Below are 25056 nucleotides of genomic sequence, written 5' to 3'. Positions count from 1 at the left end.
CCACTTCAGATTGAAAGGTTTAAAATACTCAAGGTAATGGCTTCAGGTCACATTGAAATAAAAAATTGAAATTTGAAGTATTCAATACACAACCATGTTTTTCTTTATTAATTAAAAACAATGAAATTTCAAAAGAAAAACATATGTGCTTAGAAATTGTACATTAATGTTACATTAAGTTATATTAGCATTATGTATTATGTACTTTTTTACATACATATGCACTCTTTCTTATGTGTAAATATACAGTCCTTGCTATAATATTCATTGAAGAGTGAGAAACTGTTCTTTCTATGCTAATGATTACATGGATAGATAGAGAGATAATAGATAGATGATAGATGATAGATAGATAGATAGATAATGTCATAAATATATTTCTTAATTCAAATCACACCTAAAAGAGTTTGTATCAACCGGTTGTTGAATTCACATTTTAAGATATGTCAAGATGGTCCAAATCCAAGGTTCACCACATAAAAATAAAGGTGACCTGTCATGTCCTATTGATAATTTCTGTGAGTCCCTGACCACTACAAAATACACTGACTCAATTCACACAGAGTACTGCATACTAATTACTTTCATTCATAAAATAGTCTTATAAGACGAGCTTTAAATATAGATTGTTAAAGCACACAAGCTTTTACTACCAGCAGCAATGTTACTACTATTCTTTTTTTTAACTTGACAATTATTCACAGATAAGGACATACAAATGTGGAATATTGATATAATTCTCTTTTTTATTTAAATTCAATTAGCCAACATATAGTAAATCATTAGTTTCTGATGTAGTGTTCAATGATTCATGAGTTGCATATAACACCCAGTGCTCATCACATCACATGCCCTCCTTAATGCCCATCACCCAGTTACCCCATCCCCCCACCCACCTCCCCTTCCGCAACCCTCAGATTTTTCCCAGAGTCAAGAGTCTCTCATGGTCTGTCTCCCTCTCTGATTTCTTCCCATTCAGTTTTCCCTCCCTTCCTCTATGATCCTTTGCACTACTTCTTATATTCCACATATGAGTGAAACCATATGATAATTGTCTTTCTCTGATTGACTTATTTCACTTACCATAATACCCTTCACTTCCATCATGTTGATGTAAATGGTACGTACTTATCCTTTCTGATGGCTGAGTAACATTCCATTGTATATATGAACCACATCTCCTTTATCCAGTCATCTGTTGAAGGACATCTTGGCTCCTTCCAGTTTGGCTATTGTGGACATTGTTGCTATGAACACTGGGGAACAGGTGTCCCTTCTTTTCACTACATCTGTATCTTTGAGGTAAATACCAAGTAGTGCAAATACTGGGTCATAGGGTAGCTCTATTTTTAACTTCTTGAGGGACCTCCACACTGTTTTCCAGAGTGGGTATACCAGCTTGCATTCCCACCAACAGTGTAAGAGGGTTCCCCTTTCTCCACATCCTCGCCAACATTTATTGTTTCATCTTTGAAGAAATGTCTGTTCAGTCTTCTGCCTATTTCTTGATTGGATTTTTTGTTTTTTGGTTGTTGAGTCTGATAAGCTCTTTATAGATCTTGGATACCAGCCCTTTATCTGATGTGTCATTTGCAAATATCTTCTCCTATTCCATAGGTTGCTTTTTAGTTTTGTTGACTGTTTCCTTAGCTGTGCAGAAGCTTTTTATCTTGATGAAGTCCCAATAATTCATTTTTTATTTTGTTTCCCTTGCCTTTAGAGTCATGTCTTGCAAGAAGTTGCTGTGGCCGAGGTTGAAGAGGTTATTGCCTATGTTCTCCTCTAAGATTTTGATGGATTCCTGTCTCACGTTTAGGTTCTTTATCCATTTTGAATTTATTTTTGTGGATGGTATAAGAGAATAGCCCAGTTTCATTCTTCAGCATGTGCCTGTCCAATTTTCCCAGCACTATTTATTGAAGAGACTGTCTTTTTTTCCATTGGATAATCTTTCCTGCTTTGTCAAAGATTAGTTGACCATAGAGTTCAGGGTCCATTTCTGGGCTCTCTATTCTGTTCCATTGATCTATGTTTCTGTTTTTGTGCCAGTACCATACTGTCTTGATGATGGCAGCTTTGTAATAGAGCTTGAAGTCTGGAATTGTGATGCCTCCAGCTTTGGTTTTCTTTTTCAACATTAGTTTGGCTATTTGGGATCTTTTCTGGTTCCATACAAATTTCAGAATTGTTTGTTCCAGTTCTATGAAAAATGCTGTTGGTATTTTGATATGGATTGCATTGAATGTGTAGATTGCTTTGGGGTGTATTAACATTTCAACATTTGTTCTTCTGATCCAGGAACATGGAATGTTTTTCCATTTCTCTGTGACTTCCACAATTTCTTTCATAAGTGTTCTGTAGTTTGCAGAGTACAGATCTTTTACCTCTTTGATTAGGTTTATTGCTAGGCATCTTATGGTTTTTTGTGTAATTGTAAATGGGATCGATTCCTTGATTTCTTTCTTCTGCCCCATTGTTACTGAAGGTTCATTTCTGGACTCTCTATTCTGTCCCATTGATCTATGTGTCTGTTTTTGTGCCAGTACCATGCTGTCTTGATGATCACGGCTTTGTAATATAGCTTGAAGTCAGGCATTGTGATGCTCCCAGCTTTGGTTTTTTTCTTTTTCAACATTCCTCTGGTCATTCAGGGTCTTTTCTGGTTCCATACAAATTTTAGGATTGTTTGTTCCAGCTCTGTGAAAAATTTCAATGTTATTTTGATAGGGATGTCATTGAATGTGTAGATTGCTCTGGGTAGCATAGACATTTTAACAATGTTTATTCTTCCAATCCATGAGCACAGAATGTTTTTCCATCTCTTTGTGTCTTCTTCAATTTCTTTCATAAATGTTCTGTAGTTTTTAGAGTATAGATCCTTTACCTCTTTGGTTAGGTTTATTCCTAGGCATCTTACGGTTTTTGGTGCAATTGTAAATGGGGAATTAATTCTTTAATTTCTCTTTCCTCAGTCGCATTGTTAGTGTATAGAAATGCAACTGATTTCTGTGCACTGATTTTGTATCCTACCATGTTGCTGAATTGCTATACGAGTTCTAGCAATTTGTTGGTGGTCTTTTGGGTTTCCCACATAAAGTAACATGTCATCTGCAAATAGGGAGAGTTTGACTTCTTCCTTGCTGATCTGGATGTATTTTATTTCTTTTTGTTGTCTTACTCTGAGGCTAGGACTTTTAGTACTATATTGAACAATAGTAGTGAGAGTGGGCATCTCTGTCATGTTCCTGACCTTAAGGGAAAAGCTCTCAGTTTTTCCCCATTGAGAATAATATTTGTTGTGAGCTTTTCAGATACAGCTTTTATGATATTGAGGTATGTTCCCTCTATCTTTACACTTTGAAGAGTTTTAATCAAGAAAGGATGCTGTATTTTGTCAAATGCTTTTTCTGCATCAACTGAGAGTATCATATGCTTCTTGTCTTTTCTTTTATCAATGTGATCTATCCCGCTGATTGATTTGCGAATGTTGAACCACCCTTGCATCCCAGGAATAAATCCCACTTGGTTGTGGTGAATAATCCTTTTCATGTATTGTTGTATCCTATTGGCTAGAATCTTGGTGAGTATTTTGGCATCCATGTTCTTCAGGGATATTGGTCTGTAATTCTCCTTTTTGGTGGGGTCTTTGCCTGTTTGGGGATCAGGGTGATGCTGGCCTCACAGAATGAGTTTGGGAGTTTTCCTTCCATTTCTATTTTTTGAAACAGCTTCAGAATAGGTATTAACTCTTCTTTAATTGTCTCGTAGAATTCCCCTGGGAAGCCATCTGGCCCTGGACTCGTTTTTTCAGAGGTTTTTGGTTACTGCTTCCATTTCCTTGCTAGTTATTGGTCTTTCAGATTTTCTATTTCTTTTTGTTTCAGTCTTGTAGTTTATAAGTTTCAAGGAATGTATCCATTTCTTCCAGGTTGCCTAATTTGTTGGCATAGTTGCTCATGATATGTTCTTAAAATTGTCTGTATTTCCTTGGTGTTGGTCATGATCTCTCCCCTTTCATTCATAATTTTATTAATTTGGGTCCTTCCTCTTTTCTTTTGGATTGGTCTGGCCAGAGGTTTATCAATCTTATTAATTCTTTCAAAGAACCAGCTTCTAGTTTTGTTTTTCTGTTCTACTGCTCTTGTGGTTTCTATTTCATTGATTTCTGTTCTAATTTTTATTATTTCTCTTCTCCTGCTTGGTTTAGGCTTTATTTGCTGTTTTTTCTCCAGGTCATTTACATGTAAGGTTAGCTTGTGTATTTGAGATTTTTCTAATTTTTTTGAGAGACGTTTGTATTGCAATGTACTTCCTTCTTAGGACCACCTTCGTTATGTCCCAAAGGTTTTGAACAGGTGTGTTTTCATTCTCATTAGTTTCCATAAATTTTTTTAAATTCTTCTTTAATTTCCTGGTTGACCCATTCATTCTTTAGCAGGATGCTTTTTAGCCTCCAAGGATTTGAGTCCCTTCCAAATTTCCTCTTGTGATTGAGTTCAAGTTTCAAAGCACTGTGGTCTGAAAATATGCAGGGGATAATTTCAATCTTTTGGTATTGGTTGAGACCTGATTTGTGACCCAGTATGTGATCTATTCTGGAGAAAGTTCCATGTGCGCTTGAGAAGAATGAGTATTCTGTTGTTTTAGGATGGAATGTTCTGTATATATCTGTGAAGTCCATCTGGTTCAGTGTGTCATTCAAAGCCCTTATTTCTTTGTTGATCTTCTGCTTAGATGATCCGTCCATTGCTGTGAGGGGGGTTGAACTCCCCTACTATTAATGTATTATTATCAATGTGTTTCTTTACTTTGGTTATTAATTGGTTTATACAATTGACTGCTGCCATGTTGGGGGCATAAATATGCACTATTGTTAGATCTTCTCGTTGGATGGACCCTTTAGGTATGATATAATGTCCCTCTTCATCTCTTACTATAGTCTTTGATTTAAAATCTGATTTGTCTGATATGGGGATTGCTATCCCAGCTTTCTTTGGAGGTCCATTAGCATGGTAAATGGCTCTCCACCCCTCACTTTCAGTCTGGAGGGTCTTTAGGTATAAAATGAGTCTCCTGTAGACAGCATATGGATGGGTCTTGCTTTTTTATCCAATCTGATACCCTGTGTCTTTTGATTGGAGCATTTAGACCATTTCCATTCAGAGTAACTATTGAAAGATATGAACTTAGTGCCATTGTATTGCCTGTAAAGTCCCTGTTTCTGTAGATTGTCTCTGTTTCTTTTTGGTCTATGTTACTCTTGGGATATCTGATTGCTTACAGGATCCCCCTTAATATTTCTTGCAGGGCTGGTTTGGTAGTCACATATTCTTTCAGTTTCTATCTGTCCTAGAAGCTCTTTATCTCTCCTTCCATTCTGAATGACAGCCTAGCTGGACAAAGTATTCTTGGTTGCATGTTCTTCTCATTTAGTACCCTGAATATATCATGCCAGCCCTTTCTGACCTGCCAGGTCTCTGTGGATAAGTCTGATGTTAATCTGATGTTCCTCCCTCTGTAAGTAAGGAGCCCCCTCTCTCAAGCTGCTCTCAGGATTCTTTTTCTCTAAAATTTGTAAGCTTCACTATTATATGTTGGGATGTTGATCTATTTTTGTTGATTTTGGGAGGGGTCCTCTCTGTTTCTTGGATATGAATGCTGGTTTCCTTCCCCAAATTAGGGAAGTTCTCAGCTATGAATTGGTCAAATATACTTTCTAGCCCTCTCTCTTTCTCCCCATTCAGGCACACCAATAATTCTGACATTGGTTCATTTCAGGGCATCATTAATTTCTCAAAGCCTTGCTTCATGGGCTCTGAGTTGTTTTTCTCTCTTTTCCTCAATTTCTGTCCTTTCCATCAGCCTGTCTTCTAGATCACTTACTCTCTCTTCTGCCTCATTCACCCTAGCTGTTAGAGCATCCAATTTAGACTGTATCTCAGTTATAGTATTTTTTAGTTCGGCCTGATTAGACCTTATTTCTGCACTTAGAGATTCTCTACTATCTTTTATGCTTTTTTCAAGCCCAGCTGTTAACTTTATAACTGCTATCCTGAATTCCATCTCTGACATCTTACTTATATCCATATTGATTAGATCTGTGGCAGAGAACATTACCTCTGGTTCTTTCTTTTGTTGTGAATTCCTCCTTCTAGTCATTTTGCCCAGAGAAGAATGGGTGAGCAAGTGAGCAGAATTCAAAATATCAACCATGACCCAAACAAAATACACACTAGACAAATCTGAAGTAGTCAGAAACCAAAATAGGAAAGCAAACAAAAACAAAGCAAAACAAAACAAAAAAGAAAAAGAGAAAAAAAGGGGGGAAGGGGAGACAGACTATAATCTCATAGGGTGGAAAAACAGGGTGATCCACTTGTTCTTGAGTTTATTTTGGTCTCTGTGTTAGAAGACACTAAATCCCAAAATTGCAAAGAAAGCAAAACTTATCTATATACAAAAGTAAAGTTGAACAGAGGGAAAAAAGGACAAAAATGAAGCACAGACGTAAAAAGTAAAAGTTAAAAAGTGACTTAAGGTACTCCTGTGTGGCTGTCAGTTGAGCGTCTGCCTTCAGCTCAGGTCATGATCCCAGGGTCCTGGAATCAAGTCCCACATCGGGCTCCTTGCTCAATGGGGAGCCTGCTTCTCCCTCTGCCTGCCGCTCCCCCTGCTTGTGTGCTCTCTCTCTCTCTTACAAATGAATAAATAAAATCTTTTAAAAATAAAAAATAAATTAAAAAATAAAAAGAGACTTAAAACAGTTGGTAAAATAAGAGACTAGTTGAAATGGAAAAAAGAAAAAAAAGAAATGGAAAATTTTAGACTGAAAGATAAACACATCATGAGAAAAAAACCTTGAGCTCAATATACTATTTTCCCCTGGTGCTGGAGTTTTACAACCTTGTGGGATCCATAAACTAGTGATGCACCTGTTCTTTCAGTCAGTCTTCTGGGGGAAGGGCCTGTTGTGCTGCTTCTCAGGTGTCTTTGCCTGGGCAGAGTTGCTCAAGCCCTTGCCAGGGGGCTGGGCTCAGTGTAAGCTGGTCCTCTGTGTGGGTTTTGTTCCCTGGAGGATTTCCATTCCTCTTTAGGGGATCACAATAAAAATGGCCGGCCAGATCTCCAGCCCCAGAGCTGAAAGATCATGGGCCCCGCCCTTCAACAAACCCTCTGGGACAAACAGTCTTCACTTTTGTGTGTGCCAAACTCCTCAGACTCCTGCAGTACATGCCCTCTGCAATCCTCCTGGGGGGATGCTGAGGGTCTGGCATCACTGCCCTTTGTGTGCACTGGAGCTGAGAGCAGCAGTCACGGTCTCATGCGACTACCTGCTCTTCCGCTCACGGGGGACTGCTGAGTGTCACCCTACTGTCCTTTCTGGGGCCACCACCCTGAAAGATATTACCTGGTCATGGGTGCACCCATTTCACCCCTCCCAGGGGATGGCAGATGGCCTGTGTGTTCCAGTCCTTTTAGGTGTGCTCAGGTGGACAGCAGTCACTCAAATGGCCCAATTCTCCATTTATGGTGACCCAAGCTGAGAGTCCCCTCCTGGGTTTTCTGACCTAAACTAGTTTCCCTGCTCCACTGCTTGGGTACTCTATCAGCCCAGGCACACCTGATCCTTCTGTGACTCCTGTGATCCTGAGACCACACTGACTCACTTAGAATTCTGCCCTTTCCATCTGAACACCTTTCAGACAGGGATGTCTCTCACTGGAGCAGATTTCTAAGGATTCTGATTTTGCCCTCCAGGGCCATATCACTTTCCAGTAGCCAGCTTTGGAGGCTCCCTCCTTCCTTCATTTATCTTCTGATATCCCCCCACAGATTCACATCTCCACAACTCCTACCTTGTAAAAAGCAGTCGCTTTTCTACTTGTAGAGTTCCAGATACATTTTCTTACATCTCAGGCTGATTTCATGAGTGTTCTGAATGGTTTGATAGAAATCCAGCTAAATTCAAAGGAGCTGATGAAACAAGGTCCCCTACTCTTCTCCCTTCTTGTCTCACTAATACTATTCTTAAAAGCATATAGAAATCATGCAGTCTTGTGTAGTGCCTAGCACAGCCTGAAGGAAATTGATCCAAACTGACTGCTATATAGGTTCATTTCAAATTAGATGGGAACTGACCAAATAATAGTGTTGTTAAAGTATAAAACGTAATTCAAACAAATATGCTGAAAATAATTCACCTGTGTTATAAAGAATACAAAATCTATATGTACATATAATGTATACATACTTATATATTTATAATTTTATATGTACACTTTTTTTTAACTTTAGGCACTGTGAAAAAAATTATGAATGTTTAAAGTTATCTTCCAAAAAACTGCACAGTATCTGAAATGAGCAGTTATCAAACAAAAAAACTCAAATATTCATAAAATGTAACACATAGGGAATACTTGTAAAAGGTAAACTATATTTGGTTTTTGGGAGTTATCAAAAGTTGAGAAAATAATGTAAATATCCAAGAAAGACTACATGGTAGATTTTATTCTACATTTTAAAAAGCTTAACTAATTTACAATTGTCCCTTGGCATTTCTCACTTCCTATTAGCTCATATAGTCCATGTAGAAAATGTTTTAGAATAAATTTGGTAAAAATTTCATTTATGAATACAGCCTCTTATTCTCCTTATCAGAAATACAATGAAGATCTTTCTTGGATATTAAAAAAAAATTAAGGAATTGTTAAAGCTCTTATCTCCCTCTCACAATCCATTGTAGCTAAAAGCCAAAAGGAAATATGTAATCAAATTATTGTTGCCTACTCACAAATTAGGCCCCTGTTGGCCCTCAATTTCTTCATACAGTATTGAATAAACAGTTTCATAAATTCATCTAATCCCCAATCCATGAATCGTATATTAATTCCTTTTATCAATATCAGGTGGCAAATATTCCCAATGAAGAAATGCAATCCCATTCTACTGGTTCCAGATAATGTTGACTTTAAATTGTAAGCTCAGCAGTTTTTTTCATAGTTAGGAGGAAATGATCAAAATGGTATACTTTTAAGTTGGCAAATTTAATGTGTAAACAAATAGAACCAAGGTTTAAACTAAACAAAAATTATACAGTTGCTTTATAAGACAAGTTGTCAGTCATGGTTCCTAGGTTGAAAATCCATTAGTAAAGCCATTCATAGTTTTATTATTTATAAGAAGTTAAAAGTATTTATGGTCTGCTATAAAAAACATAAAATGTCAGATTCGACTTGTGCAAATACCACTTTTTAAAAGGCATAATGATACTGCTGTGCTAAGCATTGGTTCTTAAGGCTTGGAGCTCTAAGGAAAGCAACTGTTTGCTCATTAGCCCAAACTTTATTGTAGTTGTTAATGTTTGTGTTGATCCCCAGCAGGCAGACCCAGACTCTAGAGACCTGTTAAGCAGCCACCTTAGCTCAAGGAACCTGACCTTACTTATATGCCCCTACCTGCTTGAGTTAGTCATTTTATTCTTTCTCATGATTTCAGAAGCTGATCATATTTATTATAATGGTCTTTTTCATTCAATCACCAATAATTATTTTATTTTATTATTTGTTTATATTTTGCTAATTTTTTTGCTAATATCAATTTCTACCTTTTTAAACTGTTCATCTCCTTATTAATGTTTATTAACTATAATCTTTTAACAGGGATAAATCATAAAAGGGATAGGTTTTGAAAAACATCCATGTGCCAAACATAGAATATTGGATTTTATTCTCCATTTTAAAAAGCTTAACTAATTTACAATTGTCCCTTGGCATTTCTCACTTCCTATTAGCTCATATAGTACATGTAGAAAATGTTTTAGAATAAATTTGGTAAAAATCTCATTTATGAATACAGCCTCTTATTCTCCTTATCAGAAATACAACAAAGATCTTTCTTGGATATTAAAAAAAAATTAAGGAATTGTTAAAGCTCTTATCTCCCTCTCACAACCCATTGTAGCTAAAAGCTGAAAGGAAATATGTAATCAAATTATTGTTGCCTACTCACAAATTAGGCCCCTGTTGGGCCTCAATTTCTTCATATAGTATTGAATATTGGATTCCTTTTGTATTCAGATTGTCTCCCCATAGACTTTCTTCCCCTGTTACCAAAGCAGATCCTATCAGCCCTAATGAAGAACGTATTATTAACTAAAGTCAACCAGAATCATTGACAATCCCATTCTAAGAATTACTCACTTGGAAAACTGTGGTGATCAAAAGCCAAATTACCTTCTCTGCTCTTCCAACTGCAGTCCCTCAGAGATCAAGACAATTTAATTATAAAAAACTGTTCAAGAAACTGCTGTAACAATGTTATACACAGAACAACTGAACACTTCTATGAAAAGACCCATAAACTAAAATCTATGGTCTCTGATAAACACAATCCATTGATTATAGTCATTTTCCCTAGCCATCTATTCTGCATCTAGAGAAGAAAGCATGAGAGGACTTTCATCCATAGAAGCTCTGGAGCTCACTCTGGTGTAACTCCATAAAGCTTTCAAAAATTGTCTCCCTCCTAGAACTTTTAAAGAGAACTTTCTAAATAAAAGGTCTATCATCAAATAATTTTAATCCTCTATATTATCCCGCTGCCAGGAGAAACGTGAATAACTTGCTTGATCTTCTTTCAAAACAGGAACTCATAAGAGTGCTTAATTATGGCTAGAATTTGGTTTTTTGGGTTAGAATTTATTGATTTGTTTTAAGAGGATAAGTGTACCCTAAGAGCCGAGCACTAATTGTTTGTGATGTTGTTTTTCCAAATCAGTTTTCACAAAAGGTATTTTTATAAAGCTCTGAGACTATCAAGTTCTAACAAGTGTTAGGATCTAAATATAACACCATTATTCTTCTCATTTCACTTGCTTCTGTAACAAGAAACTTACATTAATTTCTGACTTTATCAAGCTCTGGAATGTCATTCAAGAAGAATTTATTAAGTGCTTGCCATGCAGTAGACACTTTTCAAACTGAACAAAAATAATCAACAAAACAAAGTCCTTGTCCTCATGGATCTTATATTCTAGCTATATTCATAGAAGAGACTCTTGAGTATTAGCAGATACCTAAGGCAAGCATCTTAAATTCCTTTTCCCATTTACCAAGAGAAGAACAGGAGGCCATTTTTGATTTGCTAAAAGCACTGCAGAAAGACTGATTAATGTTCAGAACTCAGATTATAGTAAATCATTATTCACCTGAATAACCTTCTCATTCATCATCTGCTATTTTCTTCTGCCTGAGAAGAATATAATTTTAAGAGGTCAAAGATGATGTCTACCTTGCACACTAGCACAGCCCCATTGTCTAGCAAAATTAACATTTGTTGAATGACTAATGAGCAACAGGCAAAATAAAGAATGAGTAAACGAGTATCACTGAAGTACCTATTCATAGGCAACCCTATAACTGTGGTTGATTTAACACCCTTAATTGTTCACAGGATCATTCTTCTTGCTTCCCAAAGTGACTCTCTCAAGGGAACTTCCTATTATATTAGGCAGCAGGCAAAATCCTAAGGAAAATGGTAAGTGCACTAGTCATAGGTTGAGGTAGCTATTTCTGTGCTCCTCACCCACTCCTTCCTCTACCTCCCAACATTTGAATATTCTGCTGCTAAATTCATATTTTTCTCTGAGTGGTGAGGCAAAAGATTCCATAGAGTAGTTACAGGAAGGAACCAATCGATGTGCCATTTATGTATTATCACAAAGGGGAGTTCCCTTGTTTTGCAAAACTGCAGCATCATCAGCCTGCTGTCTACCTTCTCAAACCCTACTCCAGTTTCTCCTACTAAATTGCTCAATGGATTAATTTTTTCCAATTAAAAATTAAGCATGGCCCAGGAGCCACATTAAAATCAGACCTTAAAAAATATCCAGGTCAATATCTTCTAAGCTTATGGTGAGTAATTCTATAATTTCAAGTAAGTGCTTATTTAAGCACGGTTGCTTTTTTGAGAAAAGCTTCAGCTCTGAGGCATTTGCACACTATTTCCTTTTACATAGGTTGGATTTTCATTCCAGCAAAAACATAAGTCAGGCTCTTCAATGTTCCCACTGGAAAACCATTTTGATCATCAATTTGGCTGATTAAGATCAGAATAGTCTTCTATCAATCAACCACACTTAATAGAAGGCATCATCATAGTGTGCTTGCTGTTGCTTCCCACTGTGAATTTTCAGCCACATGGTTCTTATTACAAACCCAGCTAAGATAATTATATTCCAAAGAAATTGATTAAAGTGGTCATTTCAAAATATTTTATTATTAGAAACTCATCCAATTACTTATAAAAACACAAATTCCTGGAGATAAGGAGAAGATGGTAGTGGAGTAGGAGGGCCCTAGGCTCCCCTAGTCCCACAAATACAACCAGATAACTTTCATATCATCCTAAATACCCCAGAAATCCATCTGAAGACTGACAGAACAAACTCCACAACTAAAGGTAGAGAAGAGACCACAATGAAGAAGGTAGGAAGTGCAGAGATACAGATTTGGAGAGAAATGGATCGAGGCTGCAGTGGTAAGGAGGGAACTGTGGTCACAAAGAAAGCCTAGAGGCAGACTATCATACAGGGGAGTGCATGGGGAAAACGAATCCCCATAGCAATTGGCTTGAAAAGCAAGAGGGCCCAAATTTCATGAGTTCTTGCAACCAGTGGGACTTAAAGCCTGGAATTTTAAAGGCCAGCATGCTTGGCTCTGTGAGAGCCCTGAGGACATTGGAGAGAAGGCAGGGCAAACAGCCCTTGGACATACAGTGTGGAAACAGTGATCTGAAGAGCACCTTGAGCACAGAGTGGGGAGGTTCGTTGCTCATCTTGGAGCATGCCCCCACTCAGGGAAGAAAGGAACTGGTAGGCTCAATTTCCCCTCCCCCCACCTCAGCATAAGCACAGGACCACATGTGGAAACCAACAGAGGGCCTACACTTGCTACCTAACCTGCTTACACCAAGCTCCAACACTCTGTGCTCTGGTGGAACCACCCTTCCTGGTCATACCTGCCTTACTCCCAGCATCGTGGGACCCCTTCTCAAGAAGACCAGCCCAAACTCTGCCAACACCACATCTCCCCACCTGGGAGTTTTGAAAGGCCTCAGTCCCAGTGGCAGTAGTAACAGATCTCATTTCACAGGCAGACCCTAGCACCACATTCAAGCCAGGGACCAAATACTGCCACAACAGGAAAAGAAAACCTCTGCATATGAATGGTCTGAAGGATAAAGCAGCCAGGACACACATAGAGCACACACAGCACACACTGAAGACACTCCCAGAAGTGCCAGCCCCTGGGGAATAGGGGACACTACAATACAGGGCACTACAGGACCTCTTCATCATAAAGTCATTATCCTCAAGAAGAGGAGATGTAGCTGATTTTCCTAACAAAGAGAAACAGGCACAGAGACTTAGACAAAATGAGAAGACAGAAGAGTTTGTCCCAAATGAAAGAACAGGACAAGGCACAGCTGGAGATCTAAGCAAAATAGATATAAGTAACATGCCTGGTGGAGAATTTAAAGCAATGATCATAAGGATACTCACTGGACTTGAGAAGAGTGGAGGACATCAATGAGACCATTAACACAGAGGTAAGGAATAACATAGCAGAGATAAAGAGTTCAACGAACAAAATGAGAAACATGCTTGATGGAATGAACAGCAGGCTGGAAGAAGCAAAGGAACAAATTAATGACCTAGAATACAGAGTAATGGAAAGTAATCAAGCTGAAAGAAAGATAGAAAAAATAATTATGCAAAATGACTTAGGGAATTCAGTGACTCTATCAAATGTAATAGTGTTTGTATTTTAGGAGTCCCAGAAGAAGAAGAGAGAGAAAAGGGGGAAGAGAATTTATTTAAAGAAATAATACATGAAAACTTCCCTAATCTGAGGAAGGAAAAAGATATCCAGATCCAGGAGGCACAGAGAGAGAATTCCCAACAAAATCAACAAAAGCAGATCCACACCAAGACATATTGTAATTAAAATAGCAAAATATAGTGATAAAGAAAAATATTAAAATCAACAAGACAAAAGAAAACAGTTACATACAAAGGATAGCCCATAAGTTAGCAGATTTTTCAGTGGAAACTTTCCAAGCCAGAAAGAAGTAGCATGACATATACAAAGTGCTTAATGGGAAAAACCTGCAACCAATAATACTCTATCTAGCAAGACTATCATTCAGAATAGAAGGACAGATAAAGAGTTTCTAAAATGAACAAAAACTAAAGGAGTTCATGACCACTAAACCAGTCCTGCAAGAAATATTAAAGGGGACACTTTGAGTAGAAAGGAGAGACCAAAAATAACAATGTGAAGGTAGAAAACACAAAAGCAATAAAAATTAATATTTCTATAAAATATCAGTCAAGGAGGGACACCTGGATGGCTCAGTCAGTTAAGCTTCTGCCTTCATCAGGTCATGATCCTGGAGTCCCCTGTCAGCCTCCTTGCTCAGCGGGGAGCCTGTTCTGCCTGCAGCAATCCCTGCTTGTGCTCTCTCTCTCTCTGACAAATAAATAAATAAAATCTTTTTTAAAAAATCAGTCAAGGAACTCACAAAATAAAAGGACATAAAATATAACACCATATACCTAAAACTTGGGGAGGAGAGGAGTAAAGAATAAGTTCAAATTTAAACAACCTTCAACTTAATATAGGCTGCTATATGCAGAAGATTTTATATACAAACCTAATGGTAACCATATATCAAAAACTGCTAATAAATATGCAAAGAATAAAGAGAAAGAAATCCAAATATATCACTAAAGAAAACCAGAAAACCATGAAAGACAAGAGAGAATCAGAGAAAATCTTCAGAAACAACCACAAAACTAGTAATAAATTGGCAATAAATACATATCTATCAATAACTACTTTGAATGTAAGTGGATTAAACACTTGCAATCAAAAGACATAGGGTTACAGGATGGATAAGAAAACAAGACAAATCTATATGCTGCCTACAAGAGACTCATTTTAAACCTAAAGTTACCTACAGATTGAAAGTGAGGGGATGGACAAACTTTTATCATGCAAATGGATATCAAAAGGTGGCCAGAGTAGCAATACTTATATCAGACAAAATAGACTTTAAAACAAAAAGTGTAACAACAAAGAAGGACACTATAAAAACAAAGGGGACAATCCAACAAGGAAACATAACAATTGTAAATATTTATGCACCCAACATAGCAGCACCTAAACACATAAAACAGTTAATAACAAATATAAAGGAACTAATCAATAATAATACAATAATAGTAAGGGGCTTTAACACCCCACTTACATCCAATGGAGAGATCATCTAAACAGAAAATCAACAAGATAAAAATGGCTTTGAACAACACATTGAACCAGATGGATTTAACAGATATATTCAGTGTATCCCATCCTAAAAGAGCAGAATACACATTCTTTTCAAGTACACATGGAATATTTTCCAGAAAAATCACATATTAGCCCACAAAACAGGACCCAACAAATTCAGAAAAGTCAAAGTCATAGCATGAAACTTTTCTGACTACAACTCTATGGAAGTAGAAGTCAACCACAAGAAAACATCTGGAAAGATCACAGATACATAGAGGTTAAATAACATGTTATGAAACAATGAATGGGTCAACCAGGAAATCTAAGAAGAAATAAAAAATTACATAGAACAAATGAAAATGAAAACACAACAGTTCAAATCTATGGGGCACAGCAAAAGCGTTCTAAGAGGGAAGTTTATAGCAAGCAATACAGGCCTACCCCAAGAAGCAAGAAAAATCTCAAACAAACAACCTAATCTTACACTTAAAAGACCTAGACAAAAAACAACAAACAAAACCCAAAAACAGCAGAAGGTAGGAAATATTAAAGATTAGAACAGAAATAAATGATATGGAAACTAAAAACACAATAGAACAAATCAGTAAAACCAGGAGCTGGTTCTTTGAAAAAATTAGAAACATTGATAAACCTCTAGCCAGATTTATCAAGAAAAAAAGGGAAAAGTCCCAAACAAATATAATCACAGGTAAGAGAAGAGAAATAACTACAAACACCACAGAAAAACAATTATAACAGATTATGAAAAATGATGTCAACAAATTGGACAACTAGAAGAAATGCATAAATTCCTAGAAAGATATAACCTACCAAAACTGAAACAGGAAGAAAGAAAATTTGAAAAGACCGACTACCAGCAAAGAAATTGAATCAGTAATCAGAAAACTCCAGCAAACAAAAGTCCAGAACAAGATGACTTCGTAGGCAAATTCTACCAAACTTTTTAACAAAAGTCAATACCTATTGACTCAAACTATTCCAAAAAATAAAACAGGAAGGAAAACTTCCAAATTCATTCTATGAAGCCAGCATTACTCTGATACCAAACACAGATAAAGACACCACAAAAAAAAAAGAGAGAGAGAGAACTACAGTCCAATACCTCTGATAAAGACAGATGCAAAAATCCTCAACAAAATACTAGCCAACTGAATCCAACAACACATTTAAAAAAAATCATTCACTATGATCAAGTGGAATTTATTCCTGGGTTGCCAGGGTGGTTCAATATTCACAAATCAATCAACATGATACATCACATCAACAAGAGGAAGGATAAGAGCCACATGATCCTTCAATAGTTGCAGAAAAAGCACTTGACAAAAGACAACAGTCACTCATAATAAAAAAAAACTCAAAAAAGTAGGTGTAGAGGGAACATACATCAACATAATAAAGGCCATCTCTGAAAAACCCACAGCTAACATCATCCTCATTAGGGAAAAACAGATTCTTTCCCCTGCAGTCAGGACCAAGAAAGGATGTCTACTCTCACTACTTTTATTCAACATACTCCTGGAAGTCCTAACCACAGCAATCAGACAACAAAAAGAAATAAAAGGAAGCCAAATGAGTAAGGAAGAAGTAAAACTTTCACTATTTGCAGATGACATGATACTCTATAAAACAAAAACCCAAAAAACTCCACCAAAAAGCTGACAGAACTGATGAATGAATTCAGTAAAGTCATGGATACAAAATCAAGATACAGAAATCTATTGCATTTGTATATGCCAATAATGAAGCAGTAGAAAGAGAGATTAAGAAAACAATCCCACTTATAATTGCACCAAAAAAATAAGATGCCTAGGAAAAAACCTAACCAAAGAGGTAAAAGAACTGTACTCTGGAAACTATAAAACACTGATGAAAGAAATTGAAGAAGACACAAAGAAATGGAAAGACATTCCATGCCCATGGACTGGAAGAACAAATATTGTTAAAATGTATATACTACCCAAAGCAATCTGCACATTTAATGTAATCCCTATCAAAATACTAACAGCATTTTTCACAGAACTAGAACAAACAATCCTAAAACTTTTATGGAACCACAAAAGACCCTAAATAGCCAAAGCAATCTTGAAAAAGAAAAGCAAAGCTGGAGGCATCACAATTCTGGACTTTAAGTTATATTACAAAGTTGTGGTGATTAAAACAGTATAGTATTGACACAAAAACAGACACGTAGGTCAAAGCAACAGAATAGAAAACCCAGAAATGAACCCATAACTATGTGGTCAATTACTCTTCAACAAAGCAGAAAAGAATATCCAATAGGAAAAAGACAGTCTCCAACAAATGGTGTGGGGAAAACTGAACAGCAGCATGCAAAAGAATGAAACTGGACCATTTTCTTATACCATATACAAAAATAAATTCAAAATGGATTAAAGACCTAAATGTGAGACCTGAAACCATAAAAATCCTAGATAAGAGCACAGGCAATAATTTATCCGACATCAACCATAATAAAGTTTTCTAGACAGGTCCCCTAAGGCAAGGGAAACAAAAACAAAAATAAACTATTGGGACTACGTCAAAATAAAAAGCTTCTACACAGGAAAGGAAGCAATCAACAAATAAAGGACAACCTATAGAATGGGAGAATATATTTACAAAAGACATATCTGATAAAGAGTTAATGTCCAAAATATATAAAGAACTTAAGGGTGCCTGGGTTGCTCAGTCAGTTAAGCCTCTGACTCTTGGTTTCTGCTTAGGTCGTGATCTCAGGGTTGTGAGATCGAGCCCCACATCAGGTTCCATGCTCAGCACAGAGTCCGCTTGAGATTATCTCCCTCTCCCTCAGGCCCTCCCCCCAGTTCTCATTCTCTTTCTCCCTAAAATAAATAAAATTGTTTAAAAAAACATAAAACTCAACACCCTAAAAACAAATAATCCAATTAAAAATGGGCAGAAGACAGAACAGACATTTCTCTAAAGAAGACATCCAGATGGCCAACAGACACATGAAAAGATGGTCATCACTTATCATCTGGGAAATGCAAATCAAAAATACAATGCAAAATCATCTCACACCTGTCAGAATGGCTAAAATCAACAACACAAGAAACAACAGGTGTTGGCAAGGATGTAGAGAAAAAGGAACCCTCTTGCACTGTTGGTGGGAATGCAAACTGGTGCAGCCATTGTAGAAAATAGTATGGCAGTTCCTCCAACAGTTCAAAATAGAGCTACCCTACAATCTAGCAATCACACTCGTGGGTACTTACCTAAAGAATACAAAAACACTAATTCAAAGGGAGACACGCACCCCTTTGTTTATTGCAGCATTATTTATGATAACCAAATTATGGAAGCAGCCCATGTGCACCGACTGATGAATGGATGAAGAAGATGCGGTATATGTATACAACAGACTATTACTCAGCCCTAAAAAAGAATGAAATCTTGCCATTTGCAATGACATGGGTGGAGCTAGAGAGCATAATGTTAAGTGAAATAAGTCCGTCAGAGAAAGACATATACCATATGATTTCACTCATATGTGGAATTTAAGAAACAAACAAAGAAAAAAAGACAAGCCATTTCCTGAAGACAGTTCATTTTGTAGGACAGAATCATTAAGATTTTGCCCATCTGCATTTTTTGCTAGTCTAGATTTTCCCTGGAATGTGAGCTCTTTGAAAGGTATGACTGTCTTATTCATGGTTGTAACCCCAGCCACAAGAACAATTCCATATACATGGTAAGTGCTCACAAAATATTTGTTGAATAAATGAATCAGTCTATAAACTTCATATTTTTCAAGCCCTATACATAATGCCAAGAGTATTTAATCAGAGTACAACCTATAATATTAAACACAGGTGTATCGAAGCCAGAAAGATTGAAAGTTGATATTGATGACTTCAATGTACTTTTTTTTTATAGTATTTTTTCCTTTAGATAGTGGGATGATAAGCAATATTTATTTTCTCCCTTGTATTTTCTTAATTTTTTTCTACAGTATGTATTAATTTCACTAAAAAAGAATAGATATGTCCATTACACAAAAAATATAAGGAGGGCCTGTCTTGTTATTATGTTATGTTAATCACCATACATTACATCATTAGTTTTTGATGTAGTGTTCCATGATTCATTGTTTGTGTATAACACCCAGTGCTCCATGCAGAATGTGCCCTCTTTATTACCCATCACCAGGCTAATCCATCCTCCCACCCCCCTCCCCTCTAGAACGCTCAGTTTGTTTTTCAGAGCCCATCGTCTCTCATGGTTCATCTCCCCCTCCGATTTCCACCCCTTAATTCTTCCCCTCCTGCTATCTTCTTTTTTTTCTAACATATAATGTATTATCTGTTTCAGAAGTACAGATCTGTGATTCAACAGTCTTGCACAATTCACAGTGCTCACCATAGCACATACACTCCCCAATGTCTGTCACCCAGCCACCCCAACCCTCCTACCCCCACCACTCCAGCAACCCTCAGTTTGTTTCCTGAGATTAAGAATTCCTCATATCAGTGAGGTCATATGATACATGTCTTTCTCTGATTAACTTATTTCGCTCAGCCTAACACCCTCCAGTTCCATCCACGTCGTTGCAAATGGCAAGATTTCATTCCTTTTGATGGCTGCACAATATTCCATTCTGTATATATACCACATCTTCTTTATCCATTTGTCTGCCAATGGACATCTTGGCTCTTTCCACAGTTTGGCTATTGTGGACATTGTTACTATAAACATCGGGGTGCACATACCCTTTTAATAGCCTATTTTCTTTCTTCAAACAATAACATTTACAATTTGGGAAGGACTGTAATCGCTATCATTTAGAGATCAAATTCTTCTTATGGAAACCTGTATAATAATGTCCTATAGAATTACATGCCTATTATATGCCTATATGCTAAAAATGTGAAATGTATTTGTCTGTTAACATTGTGGCAGATTTTGCAGGTGGCACAAGTATTTCAATGAACTTCTAATCCAAAGAACCACCTAGGAAAAAACATACATTCCTTAAGACAGAAGGATTTTTTTCTTCCTTTCAGAGCAAAGGAGGTTTCCTTATTTTGTAGATTCCCAGTGTAATAGCATGTGTTTGTGTTCTTTATTTTTTTACTTGGCTTTTCCTTTTGTTTTTGTTTTCCAAAATAGAAGAAGAGATATTTAAAGTAGATATAAAGAAAACACATACTAAAAAATTCACATGAAAACTTGTAAGAAATCCAATGTTAACTAAATTAAGAAAACATTTGAATAAGTGAATACATGTCATTGAAGTGAAAGCTCCAAGAGAGCAGAGGTGACGTATTATTTGACTCTGTATCCTTATGGCCCTAACACAGAGCCAGGCCCATGAAAGGTACTCAGTGAAAGTTTGATGAATGAATGAAAAAATAAATGAATGAATTCATTTCTGTCTAATAAATATATTTAAATAACTAATTTTGTTTTCATTAATCAAACCCATTTTTACAAACCACTTTCAGTAGCAATTTGCTTGATACTCAAGTACACATACCTTTTCTACATATTAAGACAAAATTGTGCTCCAGTTTTCAGTGTTGATTATGCTAAATACTACAGTATGACAGAGCCAAACCATTTTAAAAATTCAGCAAAACACTTAACTCCATTTGACACTTAAATAGACAACAGTGTTAAATCCATCACTTTGTTTCTATAACCTCCACTACTGGTATTTTAATCCAGCTGGCCCCCCCTTAACAAACAGTATACTCACAGTTCTCAGTTTTCATTTTTCCCCTTTTACAAAATAGAAAATAAAATGGTAAAGGTAATAGAGTTGTAAAAAACATAGTACCAAATTTAGTTTAATGACAGTGTGAGTGTAGTTTAGGACAGCTGCTTTCTGAATAAATAGATTCAGGGCCTAATAACTACAGAAAAAGGCATGGCAGATGTCCATTGCTAGGGCCTGAAGACCTGTTGGCTGATCACTACCCAGTTAGGATTGCTGGTCTCAGCTACAGTTTCCCTATAGCTCAAAACACGGTCCAGCTGCTTTTGTATGCAGCAGTTCCTAGATCAATTTCTTACTGGAATAGATTCCTCACAAACAAGGATAATCCTTTATCTAAGGTTTAGTCACTTGAATTCCTCTCTGTATTCCTCACTGTCAGGCTTTGCAATTTTTATTTATTCTTGGTAGAATTGCAGTTATGGCACTTTTCACTCTAAGCCCTTCTTTTCAGGGCCTTCAAGAAAGAAAGGTCTTTAGCTAGAAATTTCTCATGCTGGTTGACAGTCTAGGAATGATTTATTTTAGAAGAGAATAGAGGTGAAAGGAGTAGAAAGATCATTTATTCTACCATCTTTGAGAACTTGATTATCAGCTAATTATAGGTTTATTGTTAAATGAAATGTGATGGCTTTCAACATTTAATTTTATTGCTTTTATCTTTGTTTAAGAAGTAACACTAAATTATTTTAAAATTTCATGGAGTAAATCCAATAGGCCAAAAATATTCCCTGTGGATAAAGTAATTTTAATTTAGTCCCTTCCACATTAATATGGTAAAATGGATTACTGTAACACTAGGCAAGAAAACATGTTTAATCTTATATATATTTACAAATACATTTATAATATATTTATTAATATATGGATCTATATATAAACCAATATTTATTTATTCTGTGGGTGTCCTTTCCGATATTTTTAAACACTAGCTTCTTCCACACATGAAAGAGCCCATAATAACCAGAACTGTCACTCTCTAAGACCTGTACTTAATATCTTGACTATTAAATCCGTTGCTTTCCAAAGCTTTTTCCCCATGAGAATTACTGCATATATACTTAGGACTAAATTATAAAATGGTTACTGAAACAATTATTTAACAGCATTTCAAAATGTATCAAGCTCACTGTGGAATGCTCTGATTTTGCTACATAGAAATAAAATATTAGAATAATTTCTTTAGAGAATAGCAAAATTCAAGGCAATCTGTTGCTCTTGTCTCTTCTTTTTCTAATAGAAGAAATTCTTCAAAGTAAGTTATTGCCTATTACTTATATGTTCATCCAGGGAGAGGAGAAGAAATAGTGAGTCAATTTGCTTAAAAGACTATTATTCTAACTTTCCAAATGTGAAATCTTTGTTATAGACTAGTAAATAGTACAGAGACTATACTGGAGAATATACAAACACTAAAACTAAATATAACTATTAAGAATTTAAAAGAAACTTGTCATTATCTTCTTAATTAGATGTAAAAGCACACTTTATGAAAGTTAAGTCCTATACTTATTTCTGATTTCTTATGCTAACCTTGAAAGCTCTTACAATGTATAAAACCCACTAAAATATTGAATACACATACAGATAATGATTTCTCAAAACCAAGTTTATATACCAGAAACAGAAGTACGGGGAAAATATACATAAAAATATAGTTATATATTGTGTTTATTATTATATTTTTGTTATTTGAGCCCTAGAACTTGATTATGCCTCATTTTTGTAGTTTCAAATGTAAAATTAAAATAAACAATCTGGTTTTTTTCATGTTTGATTTAGGGTAAGACTAAGAGTAAGCTATTACTAAATTTAAATTCCATTCTCCTCTTAGGGTAGGACCAATAAGTAAGAGGTAAGCTGGTCATGAGTACTGTACATCAGGAATTCCCCCAAAGGACACATCATAATGCAGACTAGAAATCAATGTGTTATAAAAATAGTGCACCAGAGCCAAGCTCATATGGACTAGTTGTCTTAGTTATTTCTCCAGGGAGCATGAACAGGCACATAAGGAAAACATATAATGAATGATTCTCTTTTTTCCTTCATATTCAGAATGATACATTGAATCACCTTCTTGGGTACAAGGAGACAAACATAAGTGACTGTTGCCTTTCTTCCTAATACTGAAAACTATTACACTCACTTGAAAAAAAATTTTTTAGCACAAAAGCATTACTTCTCACAGATTCCTAAGCGGTATAAAATTTTGTGTCCAATCAAATATTATTATTACTTTGTATGGACCACAGTAGGTCCATCTGGCAGGCATATTATTTGGGGCCAAATCCCAACCTGTGTTTAAAAAAAAAAAAAAAAACACTACACAAAATGTTCAATGAGATGTTAGCCAGGGTTCAAAATGAAAACATATGCATGAGCCATTCAGAACTTATGAATAAATAAAAATGGAAAGGTCAGTCATGGTCTTTCTTCTTCACTGTTACTAAGCCTTTGAATTAAGCTCAGGAAATGTATGCAGGTGGTTTTTTGATTAATTTGATAGAGGTACATCCATGGAACCAATTTACAAGTGATTTGCAGGCAGGCTGGCATTACTGAAATAAATGGTGCTATTACTATGATTTATGCTACTATTTCTAACACAAATGATAAAGTGAAATTTACAGTCCTTAATTACCACCATGAAAAATTGGGAGGGAGAGAAAAGAGCAAAGATTGGCAATTTGCAAACTTGTCATTAAGGCAAGATACAAAAATCCATTTGCTTTACTTAAAAAAAGAGAGAGAGAGAGATTACACAAATAGGCCTTACTATATATTGTTATCAATCCACTGGGGAGGAGGAAGGAGTTAAAAAAACAAATGACAAGAACTTGACCTTCAGATACCAGAAGTGTGGTTTTAGGAAAGCATCTGACAAAAATGTAGCCTCTAGTTATAAAAAGCAGGGAAGTGACAAAATACAACTCTACACATTATTCTGGCCCTCTCACAAGACCCAGTTTGTTCTTCAAATCACTTCCTTTCTATTCCATTTTTCAAATGTCTTATAGCAGTAAAAAAAAAAAAAAAAGGCAAATTAAAGAAATCATATCTTAATTTTTAACTAAATGTTTTTTTCTTATCCCATTTATGTCCCAATAGCACTGGAAGTCTGTTAGGATAGTGAAAGATGTTTTTAGAGGTATTGCTACCCACAGAACTCTAACAAAGCTACACAGAGGAGAACCTAGTCCAAAAGACAGAGCTCAAAGACTGCAGTTGTCAAGAGGTTATATATAATGTAAATGCCCAATTGCCTAGGCCAGGGCTCTTTCCTCTCTCCATGTTTAATCACTTCCTATTTTAATAATTCAGCCAGGCTTTTATTTCCAATACTAATGCCCTTGTGTGACTGACCTACTACTGGGGAATGCCTACAGTTCTAATGGATCTTCTAATCAATATTTGCTAAGTTTGGTTCAATATATAGTAATAACATGCAGGGTCATTCACACTACTTCACAGACTGATCTATGGCAAAACTCTGAAAAGTTACAAAATATAGCAACTGGTTAAATATGAGGAGCAAGGGAGATGGGACAAAGATAGCAGAAGTTTCTTGTCTGCCTGACTTACAAATAATGGTGCAATTTTAGATATAGAGAAGGCACAAGCCAAATCTGAGAACTGATGGGTTAGTTTCAGAAATACTAAGTTTCAGTTGCTGGCAGGACATCCAGGTACAGATATCCAGTAGGATACTATTTAGTAGGACTAAAGTTCTGGAGATAACTTAGGCTCAGATATATAGATGTTGAAGAAATCTGAAAAAAAAGTGAAGGTTGAAGGCATGAAAGAGGATCAAGTGGCCATAATGGAGAACGTAAAGACAAGAGACCTGACAGCAAAAACAAAGAGAAGACATATTTGGAAGACCAAGAGAAAAGAAAAGAATGAAATCAAAAAGAATTAATCAGAAGAGAAATTTTAAAATCCTGAAAAGAATCTCAAGAA

The sequence above is a fragment of the Zalophus californianus genome, chromosome 2, assembly GCF_009762305.2.
Source record: "Zalophus californianus isolate mZalCal1 chromosome 2, mZalCal1.pri.v2, whole genome shotgun sequence".
Taxonomy (NCBI): Eukaryota; Metazoa; Chordata; class Mammalia; order Carnivora; family Otariidae; genus Zalophus; species Zalophus californianus.
Note: the sequence above shows the minus strand (reverse complement) of the source record.